We start from the raw sequence: 15762 nt of genomic DNA, 5'->3' as shown, positions 1-15762 counted from the left end.
AATAAAACAATTTTCGAGAAAATAGTCAACCTCAGTAAAAATTCTCAAAAAACTATTTTTATAAACGGCCTCCGCCCAACGAGCGCGGAACTCATTCTCGAGATGCACAACCTCGGATCGGAGGCAATGGAAAATTGCCCCTTGTTTGAAGGACGCTGCATGGCAACGGAAAGTTGCCCCTGGTTTAAATGGCGACTCATGGCAACGGAAAGTTGTCCCTTGTCTGGATGATGTCGCAGCAATCCGCAAATAGTCTTCATTGGTGGTGGTTGAACTCGTGGACACGGAGATGACGAAGACGGTCAAAACCAATATATGGACACAGTCACTTTGAAGTTGTTGAGGGCTGGACTTCAGGACGAAGTTGCCTATGTATCCGGTTGTCACAACCGAACTATCAGATTCAGGGAGGGCAAGAATAATCAAAACCATTACATGGACTGAGGCGCTATGAAAGCGTTGGGGGCTGGACTTCAGGACGAAATTGCCTACGTATCCCAAACATGGGAATCAAGCCTTACGCAGTTCCAGTTAAGGTACACTCAGGTATTTTAACCTTCACTTTTTAGGCTCTAACTTTTGCCAAGGTGCCCGATACGGGTTTTCGACCTTGCGAGCTTCTTTTCATTTTCTTTTTTTTTTCTTGATTTTTTGTATTTTTTCCTTTCTTTTTTGATTTTATTTCTTCTCTTTTATGCATTTTTTGTATTTTTCTCTTGCTCTAACTTTTGCTTGGGTCGCCCTTCCGGGTTTTCGACCCAGCGAGCCTCTCAAAAAGGTAAAAGTGTAACAAGTTCATGCCAAATGGTTTTTGGAGTTGAAGCCTCTCTATATCTAGGAGAGCGGTTGTTGCAATGATTTGCAGAAAAATCCATCATGGCTGCTCCACGAGCTTCTTCTGGTGAGATCTAATCTTTTTTATTCGACTTTGGTGCCTCTTGTTCGAGGGCTACTTCAAAACTGGCCACACGGGCCTCCTTTAACAGTTGTCCGTTGAACGTTCCGAATGAGTTCGAGGTTCAAAACAAACAGGTCGAATCTTGAGGCTGAGAGCGATCCTAGGCTGCACAATCTCAAGAGCGATTCCACACAGGTCTTCACAGGGCCGCGTAAAACATTTGTTTTTGAAATTTTTTAAGAAAGCGACAAATCGCTCGCGGCGAAGATAGTGTGGAACCAATCTGGATCAAGCTGGGGTCCTTCCCAGTACTCATGCTGACAAGCATGATTTCATTCATTAAGGGCTTAGCATGCCTCTCTTTCTCTCAATTGATCAAATTTTTGCAAAACCGGAGGAATTCCTTCCTCTTCGTTTTTATCACAATGTTTCGAAAAAAGTTTTGAAGAACTCAGGTCAATGTAATAATGCTCAAGGCACAGAAGAGCAGGTAGAATGCAGGGCCATTCCATTCAAAACCTCTGGCACAACTAACCTCAAAACAAACAATAGGCACGGAAACATGATAGCCGCAGCTATTTCATTCAGGTTTCTCAGATGTAACTGACTCCACGGCAGAGACAGACTCAAAAAGAAAGCAAAAAGGTTAAATACAAAAACGGTGTTCGAGGCAACAACTCCGGAATCACTCGATATCCTATACAACGGGATTGACTCGGTACCACAAGACAGACCTAAAAACAAGAAGACTGACCCAAAGCAAAGAGGCAGACTAAAAAATAAAACAGAGAACTGACTCAATAACCCAAGCCAGAAGCTACAAAACTGCATTTACAAATGCTCAAAAAGTGCGTGCCAGACGCCACATCTGAAATACACCGGGCACCGCCCGCAGGTGGTCCAACCCCTGATCACATACTCGTAGTATCCTCAAATTCCAACAGCTCGGTGGTAACAGACTTCGCTGAGGTAGGTGGAAGAATGACCTCATTATCGATCATATCCTGCACTTCAGGGCGAAGGCGGAAACAGTTATCGGTGGCATGACCGGTCTGTTGGTGGTACGCGCAGTACAAAGCAGCATAATGTGTGAGAGGAAGATTCTTCGGGAGAGGCCGAGGTTCAAAGGGTTTGAGGTGCCCCCTTTCGGCAAGAATCTGAAGTGCCTTAGACAGAGGCATGTAGAGAGCATGAAAGATCCTGCGCCCTCGGGACAGGTACTTTGAAGTCTGAGTATTCTTACTAGACGCACTAGCAAAAGGGTCGGCAGACACTGCCTTAGTTTTCTGATCTTTCCCAGGTGCAGGGTTGGGAATGGGAGGAACTGTTCTGGCGTGACGAGGCCTATCCCGATTTTCTGACTGACTTGAACTACCCTCAGGTGGAGTGGGGAAAGCATCCTCCACAGTTTTTGCCACAACTACGGATATCTGTTGCTTGTTCATCTCTCCGGCTTTCAAACCCTCGATTGCCCGCAGCAGTTGTTCAATGGGATCGGCATCTACCTTCATTTTGTTCTTGCCTCTGGCCTCGGCCTGATCAAGGGTTTGGTTTGCTACATCAGAGCGAAGCCTGGTTGTTACTGACACGTCGTTGCTGTAGCTGGAAACAACCTCTGGTTGGCTGAGCTTTATCACAATCCACCCCAGTCCTGTGGTATGAAATTCCCGGCATACGATGCCGCTGGCGGTGAAGCCGACATTCCATAGGCCAGATCGGCCACGGATCTCTGGAGGTCTCCAATCATTCCCATCAGCTCGAATGTAGTGGGCTCGCGAGCTTGATACAACTGGGGGGTCCAGATCGGGTGCGCGACAGGCGACCTGGGCGGATGCAATACATCAACATTGGTTTCATCCCGCAGGGTGATCCCTTGATCTAGCGTAGCTGTCATAACCACAATCTCTTCTGAATTCTGCGTCATCATAAGTCCTGCCTCAGCAAGGGGGAACACTAGCTATTCTGTATCAATTCTTTGGACACTCCTGAACCATTGAAAGGAAAAACAAACAGCATTTCAGCCCAAACAGATCAATCACAAGTGTAGCCGAACAACTGTACTCTACTACTGATGTCACGACCCAAACCCGGCCCTATGGGTTTAGCACCGTAACCGGCCAATAATCTGAGATTACCAAAGGCCTGCATAACAGTAATACAGTAAAACAGAGTACAGGGCCTGGCGGAAGCCAAAACAGTAAATAAATAATGTCCACTGAGCTGTGACAGTCTATATGAAAAAGACTTTTCATACATTCATACATAAACGGTACAGAACAGTATGCACAATATTTACAATCATTCAGACTAGGGACTCAACCCTATAAAGCAGTACAGTAAACAGTCAGTCTATACAGAACAGTAAGACGGTGCAGAAGGGGAATTGTAAAACACCCCTAAGCCTTAACACGATAGGCTCGGAACCTCGCAGTGAGGCACATAGGCTGGCTTGACAAAACTGGAGTTACCCTGACGCCTCTAGCCGCGGTCTGGTGCCTGTACACCTACATATATATATGAGCAGTGAGCTAAAGCCCAGTGAATAACATAATGCGTAAATAGGTTAAGAATGAATGTCCTTACAGTATGAAAACAGTTCATTTAAACAGTATTCAGCCATTCAGTCAGTACAGTCATATGTGGTACACCCATTAGCATAACAGTACAGTAAACAGTAGGTCTTAAAAGACCGAACAGTAATGATGGCCATCAGTCAGTAAACAGTAGTGGTTCCAACGAGGGAACCGACAGAGAATTCTGTCGCAGTAACAGTAAACAGTAGGTGCTAAGGATGCCACAATACAGTTCAGAATAAAGGACATACATTCATTCAGTTAACAGTAATCAGTTCAGAAAATAGTACAGTTCAGTTGTTCAGAAGATAATCATTTGTGAACATATCTTTACACAATCGTTACTCACAGAGTTTGGGCTACAGTATGCTAGAGCGTCTCCTCAGTCGCCAACCCTACACAGGTAACAGATTGAACACACTAAGCTACACAGCTGGAAAAGATAATAACTTAATTCCTAATGCCTCGGTGTGTTCTACATCTATATCCTCATTAAGATGTCTTAAACTAGGCCTAAGAACGCCTAGAATGGGATGAGGATGCAAAGATGTGATCAGAAAATAGTTTCAGAATTTTCAGAAAAACAGAGTCCCGCTCGAGCGCAAGTTTCCCCGCTCGAGCGGTAATGCAACAAAGGTACACGCTCGAGCGTAGACTTTCCCGCTCGAGCGTACTGTAAAAGTACTGGATGAGTGAAATCTCCGCTCGACGCCCGCTCGAGCTTGAGACATGACTCCGCTCGAGCGCCCAATCCTCCGCTCGAGCGGAATGTAAAACAGTGCAGAGAGATGCTAGATGCTCGGATTCCACGCTCGAGCGCCACTTTCCCCGCTCGAGCGTAAGTGCAAAATCTGGGAATTCCAGATTGCACCTCCAAGCTCAAACTCACATTAATCATGATGATCATAAAACATCAATCACTTCTGGATTCGGCCGCCGATAAGGCCTTCAATTAGCAGTTTAAACATAAGACATGAACAGATCAAACAAACAGTCAACATATAAAATGCAATTCAAACAGATGTATTCATTCCATTCAGTTTCAATTTCGGTCAGTCAGTTCAGTACTTTTAATCAGTTCAATTATCAGTCATGATCAGTTCAGTTTAACGGTAATCAGTGTTTATCGGTAGGCAGTGGTGAGGGTTATTACAGTCTCCCCTCCTTATAAAGAGTTTAGTCCTCTAAACTCGAGTTACCTTCATTCTGGAAGAAAACAGGATTCAGTGGAAACAGTTCAGGATATCGTTTGGCCATGTCATCTTCCCTCTCCCAGGTGGCATACACGCCACCGTGGTTTTGCCAGTCAACTTTCACTAGCGGGATCTCTTTATTCCTCAGTTTCTTGATCCGTCTGTTTACGATCTGTACAGGCCGTTCCTCGTAAGTGTAGTCATCACTCAACACTACCCGAGTAGGCTCAATTACATGGAAGGGTTCCCGGAGATAATCTCTTAACATCGAAATGTGAAAAACGTTATGCATATATTCCATTTCAGGAGGAAGCGCAACTTGATACGCCACCGGATTGATTTTCTCAATAATCTCATATGGTCCGACGTATCTCGGTGCTGATTTGCCTTTGACTCCAAAACGAGTCTGGCCTTTCATCGGTGTCACTTTCACAAATACGTGATCACCTACTTCATACTCTCTGTCTCGTCTTCTGACGTCAGCATAACTCTTCTGTTTGCTCTGTGCAATTTTCAATCTCTGTTGTATCAGTTTCACTTTTTTAGTTGTTTCATATACAATCTCGGGCCCAAGCAAAGGCCCATTTCCAACTTCTGCCCAGCAAATCAGAGATCTACATTTTCTGCCATACAATGCCTCGAAAGGCGCCATACCAACACTCGAATGGTAGCTGTTGTTGTAGGCGAATTCAGCCAATGGTAAATGGCTTTCCCAGTTTCCCTGAAAATCAAGGACACACATTCTCAGTAAATCCTCCAGAGTCTGGATGGTCCTTTCTGACTGGCCATCTGTCTGAGGATGGTAGGCACTACTCAGTCTCAGTTCAGTACCCAGTGCAGTCTGTAGGCTTTGCCAAAATCTCGATGTAAACTTCGAATCCCTGTCAGAAACAATGGACACAGGCACTCCATGCAGTCTAACAATTTCGTCAATATAGAGTATAGCCAATTTGTCCGCATTATAAATTGTCTTAACAGGTAAGAAGTGAGCAGATTTAGTCAGTCTATCAACAATAACCCAAATCGAGTCCATACCTTTACTGGAGCGAGGCAATCCCACAATAAAATGCATAGTGATATGTTCCCATTTCCACTTCGGTATCGGTAAGGGCTGCAATAAGCCTGCGGGTCGTTGATGTTTGGCTTTAACTTGTTGGCAATGAAGACATTTCGATACAAATTCTGCGATTTCTTTCTTCATTCCCGGCCACCAGAAATTCAATTTCAGGTCTTGATACATTTTCGTGTTCCCTGGATGGATAGACAGTTTTGAATTGTGGCCCTCTAGCAGAACCCTTCTTCTCAATTCAGTATCGTTCGGTACACATAGTCTTTCTTGAAATTTCAGTACATTATTCTCAAATTTGAATCCCGGTCTCGGTTTAGATTCTCTTTCTTCGATGATCTTTTTCAAGAAGTCATCCAGTTGCCGTTTCTCTTTAATTTCTTCTATCAAGGCTGGTCGAGCAGAAATAGCAGCTAAGGTTCCGCCTTGTTCTCGCAAAACAATTTCAATTTCAGATTTTTCACGGTCACAAAGCAGCTCTTTCTGTCCAGTGAGTAAACAGGCTAAGTTTCCAATTGATTTTCGACTCAATGCATCGGCAACGGTATTGGCTTTTCTCGGATGGTACAAAATCTGTAGGTCATAGTCTTTAATCAGTTCTAGCCATCTCCGCTGTCTCATGTTCAGTTCTTTCTGTGTGAAGAAATATTTCAAACTCTTGTGGTCGGTATATACTTCACATGTCACCCCGTACAGATAGTGACGCCAGATTTTCAGTGCAAATACTACTGCAGCAAGTTCCAGGTCATGGGTCGGGTAGTTCTTTTCATGCGGTCTCAGTTGACGGGAAGCATAGGCAATAACTCTCCCATTCTGCATTAAAACACACCCCAAACCCTTATGAGAAGCATCACTAAATACAGTATAACCATCCGTACCTGAAGGTAAGGTAAGAACCGGTGCAGTCACTAATCGAGTTTTCAACTCTTGGAATGCTGATTCCCTTGGGTCAGTCCAGTCAAATGATATCCCTTTCTGTGTCAGTTGAGTTAACGGCAAGGCAATTTTGGAGAAATCTTTGACAAATCTTCTGTAATATCCAGCCAATCCCAAAAAGCTTCGGACTTCAGTCACGTTTGTTGGTCTAGGCCAGTTCACTACAGCTTCAATTTTATGCGGATCAACAGAAATTCCATCTTTGCTAACAACATGCCCCAAAAACATAACATGGTCAAGCCAAAATTCACATTTAGACAGTTTAGAATACAGTTTCTGTTCTCTTAAGGTTTGTAGGGCAAGTCTCAGATGATGTTCGTGTTGTTCTATACTTTTGGAGTAAATTAATATGTCATCAATAAATACTACAATGAAGTCATCAAGGTATGGTTTAAAAATTCTGTTCATGACGTCCATAAATGCAGCTGGTGCATTCGTGACTCCGAAAGGCATAACTAAAAATTCATAATGGCCATACCTCGTTATAAAAGCAGTTTTATCAATGTCTTCCGGTTTAACCTTCAGTTAATGATATCCCGATCTGAGATCAATCTTGGAGAACACTTGTGCACCCTGTAACTGATCAAATAAATCATCAATGCGCGGTAATGGGTATTTATTTTTCACAGTTACCTTGTTCAATTCACGGTAATCAATGCACAGTCTCAGCGAGCCATCTTTCTTCTTTACAAACAAAACCGGTGCACCCCACGGTGAGGTACTAGGTCTGATAAACTTTTTGTCTAACAGTTCTTGCAATTGCACTTTCAGTTCTTTCAGTTCAGTTGGAGCCATTCGGTAAGGAGCTTTAGATACCGGCTGTGTTCCGGGAACCACATCAACAGTAAACTCAATCTCCCTATCAATCAAATCCCCTGGCAAATTGTCTGGAAAGACATCTGGGAATTCTCTGACTATAGGAATACAGTTCACATTAGCATTATCATCAGTAGATACAGTCAGTACAGAACACAGATATCCCTTACAACCCTTTCTAATCAGTTTAACAGCTTTCACAGATGAAATCAGATACGGGGGAGGTACTACTCCAACCCCATTAAACACAAATTCAGGCAAACCAGGTGGACAAAAAACTACTTGTTTTGTTACACAGTCTATGGTGGCATGATATTTCGTTAACCAGTCCATCCCCAATATAACATCAAAATGATCAATATTCAATGGCAGTAAATCAATAAACAGATGTGCATTTCCAACAATGATTTCATAAGCAGGGTACATGTATGCACAGGTCATAGATCCCCCAACGGGTGATGATACGGCTAACAGATAGTTCATAGGTTCTAAGGGTCTATTCAATTTACGCGAAAAAGCATGCGATACATAAGAATGCGTAGACCCCGAATCAATCAGTACATAAGCATTCTGAGTACAAATACAGAGAATACCTGACACAACGGTCTCGGTATTCTGGACGTCTCCCGGTACTAGGGCAAACACTAGGCCCTGCCTCATGGGCTCTTTCCCGGTAGCTCTGGGGTTAGGCTTTGGTGCTACAGTTGATGCTGCTGCGCTTGGTGCAGCTTTACTACTAGCTTGTGGAGTAGAGGGGCAGTCCTTAACCATGTGGCCCACCTTGCCACACCTGTAATAGGCTCTTGATATCTTGTAACAGACTCCCTTGTGATTTTTACCACATTCAGAACAGGGCGGTATTGTACGGTTTCCTTAACTAGACGTAGTCGTTGACCCCGTATTCTGTTTCTTGTTCAATGGGCTATGCTTGCCTTTCTTAAACTTGAAACTCTGCCTTTTACCCCGCCATTCAGACAATGGTGTTTCAGTTTTCAGTGCTTCAATGTTCGATTCAGCCATCAAGGCTCGGTCAAGGACATTCACATAGTTCGGTAGTTTCAGAACATTTATTCGGTCAAGAATTGCAACATTAAGGCCGCCTTCAAATTTTCTGGCCTTCTTATACTCAGTATCCACCATATGCGGTGCATATCTAGCAAGCTCGGTGAATTTCGTCTCATATTCAGCCACAGACATTGCTCCTTGTCTCAGTTGTTCAAACTCAGTTACTTTCCTGTCCCTAACACACTGAGGGAAGTATTTTTCAAAGAAGGCTCCCTTGAATTGAGCCCAAGTCAGAACGGTATTTTCATCACGGATGAGCATCCACCACCTTCTAGCTTCTTCTTGCAATGTGAAGGTGGCCAACAGTACCTTATGTGCTTCAGAGCACGGAAAAACCTCAAATAATTTTTCAGTTTCCAGAACCCAAGCTTCAGCTTTTAACGGTTCAAGGCCTCTCTGAAAGGATGGCGGTTTCATTTTGCTGAACTTCTGGGTCAGAGCAATTATATCCCCATCATTAGCATTCACATTCACATTTTGTTCCGGTACAACCGGAGGAGGAGGTGGGTGCTGTTGATTCAGTTGTTGGTCTAGTCTTGCAGTTATCAGTTCCATCATGTGTTCCAGTCTGGCCATTCTGGCCTCAGAGGATGAGGTTTCAGTTTCGTTTGCAGTGTTTGCATTATCCATTTCACTATAAACAGTTATAACAGTTTTAAACATAAGTAGTCATTTGTTTAACAGTTTACCACATTAGCATATATTCAGTCAGTCATATCACACACTTATCATGCTCATGAGATGCCCTAATTACTTTTCTCGGACACCCTATAGCTCATTTGGACACGTGTGTGCGGTATGACTCGTGGTTAAGTATCGCTCTGATACCACTCTGTCACGACCCAAACCCGGCCCTATGGGTTTAGCACCGCAACCGGCCAGTAATCCGAGATTACCAAAGGCCTGCATAACAGTAATACAGTAAAACAGAGTACAGGGCCTGGCGGAAGCCAAAACAGTAAATAAATAATGTCCACTGAGCTGTGACAGTCTATATGAAAAAGACTTTTCATACATTCATACATAAACGGTACAGAACAGTATGCACAATATTTACAATCATTCAGACTAGGGACTCAACCCTATAAAGCAGTACAGTAAACAGTCAGTCTATACAGAACAGTAAGACGGTGCAGGAGGGGGATTGTAAAACACCCCTAAGCCTTAACACGATAGGCTCGGAACCTCGCAGTGAGGCACATAGGCTGGCTTGACAAAACTGGAGTTACCCTGACGCCTCTAGCCGCGGTCTGGTGCCTGTACACCTACATATATATATGAGCAGTGAGCTAAAACCCAGTGAATAACATAATGCGTAAATAGGTTAAGAATGAATGTCCTTACAGTATGAAAACAGTTCATTTAAACAGTATTCAGCCATTCAGTCAGTACAGTCATATGTGGTACACCCATTAGCATAACAGTACAGTAAACAGTAGGTCTTAAAAGACCGAACAGTAATGATGGCCATCAGTCAGTAAACAGTAGTGGTTCCAACGAGGGAACCGACAGAGAATTCTGTCGCAGTAACAGTAAACAGTAGGTGCTAAGGATGCCACAATACAGTTCAGAATATAGGACATACATTCATTCAGTTAACAGTAATCAGTTCAGAAAATAGTACAGTTCAGTTGTTCAGAAGATAATCATTTGTGAACATATCTTTACACAATCGTTACTCACAGAGTTTGGGCTACAGTATGCTAGAGCGTCTCCTCAGTCGCCAACCCTACACAGGTAACAGATTGAACACACTAAGCTACACAGCTGGAAAAGATAATAACTTAATTCCTAATGCCTCGGTGTGTTCTACATCTATATCCTCATTAAGATGTCTTAAACTAGGCCTAAGAACGCCTAGAATGGGATGAGGATGCAAAGATGTGATCAGAAAATAGTTTCAGAATTTTCATAAAAACAGAGTCCCGCTCGAGCGCAAGTTTCCCCGCTCGAGCGGTAATGCAACAAAGGTACACGCTCGAGCGTAGACTTTCCCGCTCGAGCGTACTATAAAAGTACTGGATGAGTGAAATCTCCGCTCGATGCTCGCTCGAGCTTGAGACATGACTCCGCTCAAGCGCCCAATCCTCCGCTCGAGCGGAATGTAAAACAGTGCAGAGAGATGCTGGATGCTCGGATTCCACGCTCGAGCGCCACTTTCCTCACTCGAGCGTAAGTGCAAAATCTGGGAATTCCAGATTGCACCTCCAAGCTCAAACTCACATTAATCATGATGATCATAAAACATCAATCACTTCCGGATTCGGCCGCCGATAAGGCCTTCAATTAGCAGTTTAAACATAAGACATGAACAGATCAAACAAACAGTCAATAGATAAAATGCAATTTAAATAGATATATTCATTCCATTCAGTTTCAATTTCAGTCAGTCAGTTCAGTACTTTTAATCAGTTCAATTATCAGTCATGATCAGTTCAGTTTAACGGTAATCAGTGTTTATCGATAGGTAGTGGTGAGGGTTATTACAACTGATCACTGTTCCCCAGAATCACTGTTCCCAAAACTGAACCAAATACCTGCAGATAACTGATTTCTCAACAACACTGATACTGGTGCCCTCGGGCTTGATACTCAAACTTGCAAACTGATATGTACGTTCCTGTAGAGATACACTCTAAAACACATAGCAGATAAGTGAGAGCCAAGACACCCCTATGGAGGGTAGGGTTTCCCTGTCCTATTTTGTCATGAGCTAGGGTTTCATTATGCACGTAGCAGTTTTCAAACAACCTAACATTGAGTAAGAAACCTGTCCTAATTTGGAATGGTCACTATGGATTTCGATATGCACTAGGTCGAGTGGTCGAAAAGGGTGCCCTGGTAAAAATCAGGGTTTGTGTTCCCATACTGTCAGAGCCTACAACCAGTCAGCCTTATGGCATGCTTTGACAAAGTTAAGCCTCCGGCAAACCGTTCAGGAATGGCAGATGGCAAACACGGTGTCCTAGGCGCACCAATGCACATGCAATGCAAAGAGACACATAAATGAAATCAAAATAGGATATCACGAGTTCGAGTCAAGCTCTCTAAAATCCCCAGCAGAGTCGCCAGAAACTGTAGACGCGCCCGCGTGAGGCCCTCGTTATAGTTCGGACTCAATTTGTGTCACGGTTCTTAATCTGAACCAAAGAGTCCAAATCCGACAAATCGTTTTGAGAAACAGATTTTTGAAAAGAAGTGCCAAACATGGATTGCTTTGCCAGATACAGAGTTGCCACCTAAATATTTTTTATGGGGGAATTTAGGAAACCCTGACTCGGTGCCAAAGGCCACGTGTCTGTCATCACCAAAGTTACCTCGGCTCGGGAACCTGGGTACGATTGGGGAAGGTCAGCTATGAGCACCCCCTCTCGCCTGATCTAAAGATCGGCCTCTACTAACCATGTTATTCGTTTTTGAAAACGTTATGTGTTATTATCCCGATTATTAGCCTAGAATTACTATGTTATGCACACAGCACAAAAGTATAGACCAGATTGCCTAATTTGGGAATAAGTATTGCATATCCGTTTGTTTTGAAAAAAATGTTTTGGAATTTGCTACTCGCAAGTAGGCTAAAACACGGATTTCAATGAGCTATTCCAACTCAGACAATCTAACCTTCACCCACAGGCATTCAAGCAGTTATATCACATAAGCAGATAGCCTCATGGTAATCATGCTATCATGGCAACACTCACACGCATGCGAGGATGCTAAATCATAAATACTTACATCGTACTCCGTGCCAAAACAAAGAACTTGTTAGCAATCAATGCATGATCCAAGTCCATGTTTAAATGCCTAATGCAACGAATATGGAATGTCACTAGAGTAGGCTCGGCTAGTCTATGAATGACATGTGAAAATGCACAAGTAGCATGTATTCAAGTTAGATTTTGAAATACTAATGCAGTTAGCATGATGCGCCGAGCCCGGTACATGCAATACTGATGAATGATACACGCATGCATAGCATAAGGTATGCTAAATTAAACATGACCTATTACTAACCATCAAAGCAGATAAGTGAAAGGGAGAAAGAAGTGGGGGTTGGAAGACATGCACATACTCACCCACACTTATTACAAATTCGCCCTCGCTCGGAGGGGCCAAAAGAATGATACAATTCGAATAATGAATTAACTAACCTAGCTAATTAATTATTACAGACCAACTAAATTAATTAAACAAATTAATCAACTTAAGAAAGCAAGAAAAAGGGCCTCAGGAAGAGGGCTCAATGCACGCGTGCTCGGGTCTTGCTCGGAAGTCCATTGCCATACGCAAGCTGCCTCTGTTTTCCCTACTCTGCCCCTCTGAAAACTTCTAAAGTCTCAGAATTGCTTCCCTGGACATTGGGAGACACCACCGGCTGAGAAGAATTGCCACCGGCAGTAAGATGTGATCATCGGCTGTTGATGAAGCTATCGGCCACGGATGGACTGCCGGTCGGCACTATGTGCAGTCGATCGGCAAAAAGTTCCTGCAGAATTTGTTTGACAGCAGCAGAGGACAGAGCTTTGCATGGCAATGCAATCCAAGCAATGTATGCACCAACCATATCCTTTATCATGTTTATGACTCAAAGGGACATGGTCCTTGGTTCTCGGATCATCAATCGCGCATTTCAATGCGTAATGACCCAAGAGACCAAGTTATGCATGTTGATTTCAAATGTAATGCAATGCACATAGTCAAACCAAGGGGCTTCTACCTCTATCATGACTCACTTCAAGAGGTGAGGCAATGCATGCACAATGCAATGCAACCTAGGCATGCGAGCTACGGATGCAACATGGCAATGCAATGCATTTATGCAAGTATGCAAGCAAATATGCAAGGCAAGCATGCAAACAAGCAAAGGATGGACTTAAGCACGGTTTAGGCAGCCCTTACTAGGCCTAAAACAGTGGCCAAGGTGCTCAAAAATGAAGGACTAATAGGCCCACAAACATTCATGCAAATGATCTCCAACACTTCAAGCATTAAAGAGCAATTCTCAAGCGCACTCAAGAGGATGCAAACATGGACATATAGCATGCATTAAGCTCTAAAATCATGTTATAAGATGATACCAAATCAATTTAAACAAGACAAGCAAAATATGCCACAATGGCCTAAGTGCTCAAGACAAGCCAAGGAGGCTTAAACCGAGGTCAAGTCCACCAAACCTCACAAGGCTAAGGGGACTTAAAACAAGTCAAATGCAGACTTAAACAAAGCCAAGGGTGCACTTAGATGGCATCTAAGTGGTCTAAAAGTGCAAGCATACTCCGAGGTCTAAACAAGGGGCATAAGGTAATAACCTTTAAACACATTGAAAGGGGATTAAATGCAAGCACATAGGCATGCCACAAGGACTGAAATAACATGAAAAGTGGTTCCAAACCACTGAAATGATGCAAGGATGGCATGCTAGAGGGGTCAATGCTCAGGGTATATAAGAGAGTTTGCATGGTAGCTATACAAAGCAAAGCATGGATGACTCAAATGACCAAAAATAGTCCCTTAGCATACTAAAACAAGCATAGAAGCTTCACAAAGCTAGGCCAAAACACATGAGCATGGTAGTCTAAATGCTAGGCACATGTTGAGGCAAATCATGGCATTACAAGGCATGTATGCTAAGCAAGCATGGTGTACCAAAACCAACTTAAAACAATGCTATTTCATGGCAAAATAAGCATAAATAACAGCTAAGGCATGGTCAACAAGAGCCTAAGCTAGGTGCTCCCTTAAGAGGCAAAAATGGTCCTTTTCAAGGACAACAAGGAGAGGGGGTGGCCCTCTCCTTCTTGGGACCTCAAGGCACCATTCTCACCTCTGAAATCCCTCAAGATTTCAGTGGCGAGGATGCCCAAACACCAAGGTCTTGGAGCTCACCCAAAATGGCACAAAATGGAGCCTTACAACTATTTTAAGAGGGGTCAAACTATCCCAAAGCTTGAAGCAACCTAAAACAACTATTTAGAGGGCCTAAAAACAGAACTTTTTTATGTTATACACAAAGCTCAAAAATAGTTTCAAGATAGGCTAAAAAGCTATGCAAGAATGGGGTAAAAATGGACGAAAGTCTTACCCTTGTAGACCCTCTTCACAAATGGTGGACCAGCTGTCTCCTTAGGTCCAAACCAACTTCAAAACTCTGAAAACAATCCCCTAGAACCTCAATAGCCAAGGGAAGGTGTAATAGTAGGTGTTTGTGTACAAAACTAAGGCTTAAACACACACAATACAAGAGAATGAGAGATATAGATATAGGATAAATACAAAACCCTAAACCTAGAACTAGAGCTTCTCTAACAATTTTTTCTAACCCTAATACCAAGAGAGGAGCCCTCTTCTTATAGGCAACTCCCTCTTGTAAGGCTTCTAAAACAAGCCATCCAAGAGGGAAATCCCTCCATACACGTGTATGGAAGGGAGCAGAGTGGGTGCCAGCTATCACAGCTGGCACAAAATATCTACTAAAAGTAGATGAACAGTGATCGGCCATTCAAAATTCTCATTTTGGCAAAATAAATGGCCGACCGGCAACAAAGAGTGCCGACCGGCAATATACATTGCCGATGGCATAAAATCACTGGCCGGTGGCCTCAAGCCATGGCCGGTGATGTGTGAGGATGCCTCACAAGGCATTCCCTGCCCCTCCAAGGAAAAACACAAGTGTTTGGTGTAAAACCAGACACAACACGGTCGAGTCGAGAGATCCTGAGGCAAGGCGCGCAACCGAGACCTCCGGGAACTCAAGACGAACACGAACAAGGGTAATCACCAAGTGTTCCGATGGTGACGTCCAAGTCTTGAGGACGGTCAAAAATGGGGTGTCTACAGTTTGCTTTAGCATATTGCATGAATATGGTTGTTGCCATATCAAAGCATGTTCACCATGAGGCTAACTGCTTAAGTGATAAACTGCTTGAATGCTTGTGGATGAAGGCTAATTGCTTGAATTGAGATAGTTTGATTAATGTACATTTGAGTCCACTTTTTCAAGTGGCACATTCACAAACTATTTTCAAAACAAACATGAATCAAGTGTTCCAATTCTTGCAAATTAGTCTATACTTGTGTGTGTGCGTATCACATAGTAATGCTAACCTAATAATCGGAACAAGAGCATATAATGTAGATAAGATTCATATCATGATTAGTAGAGGCCGATCTTTGATTGGGCAAGTGGGGGTGCTCAATTCATGATCTTTTCCTCTC

The sequence above is a fragment of the Camellia sinensis genome, chromosome 10, assembly GCF_055761805.1.
Source record: "Camellia sinensis isolate YWXY chromosome 10, ASM5576180v1, whole genome shotgun sequence".
In the NCBI taxonomy this organism is placed as follows: Eukaryota; Viridiplantae; Streptophyta; class Magnoliopsida; order Ericales; family Theaceae; genus Camellia; species Camellia sinensis.
The sequence above is the reverse complement of the archived record's forward strand: the minus strand, read 5'-3'. Positions refer to the sequence as shown.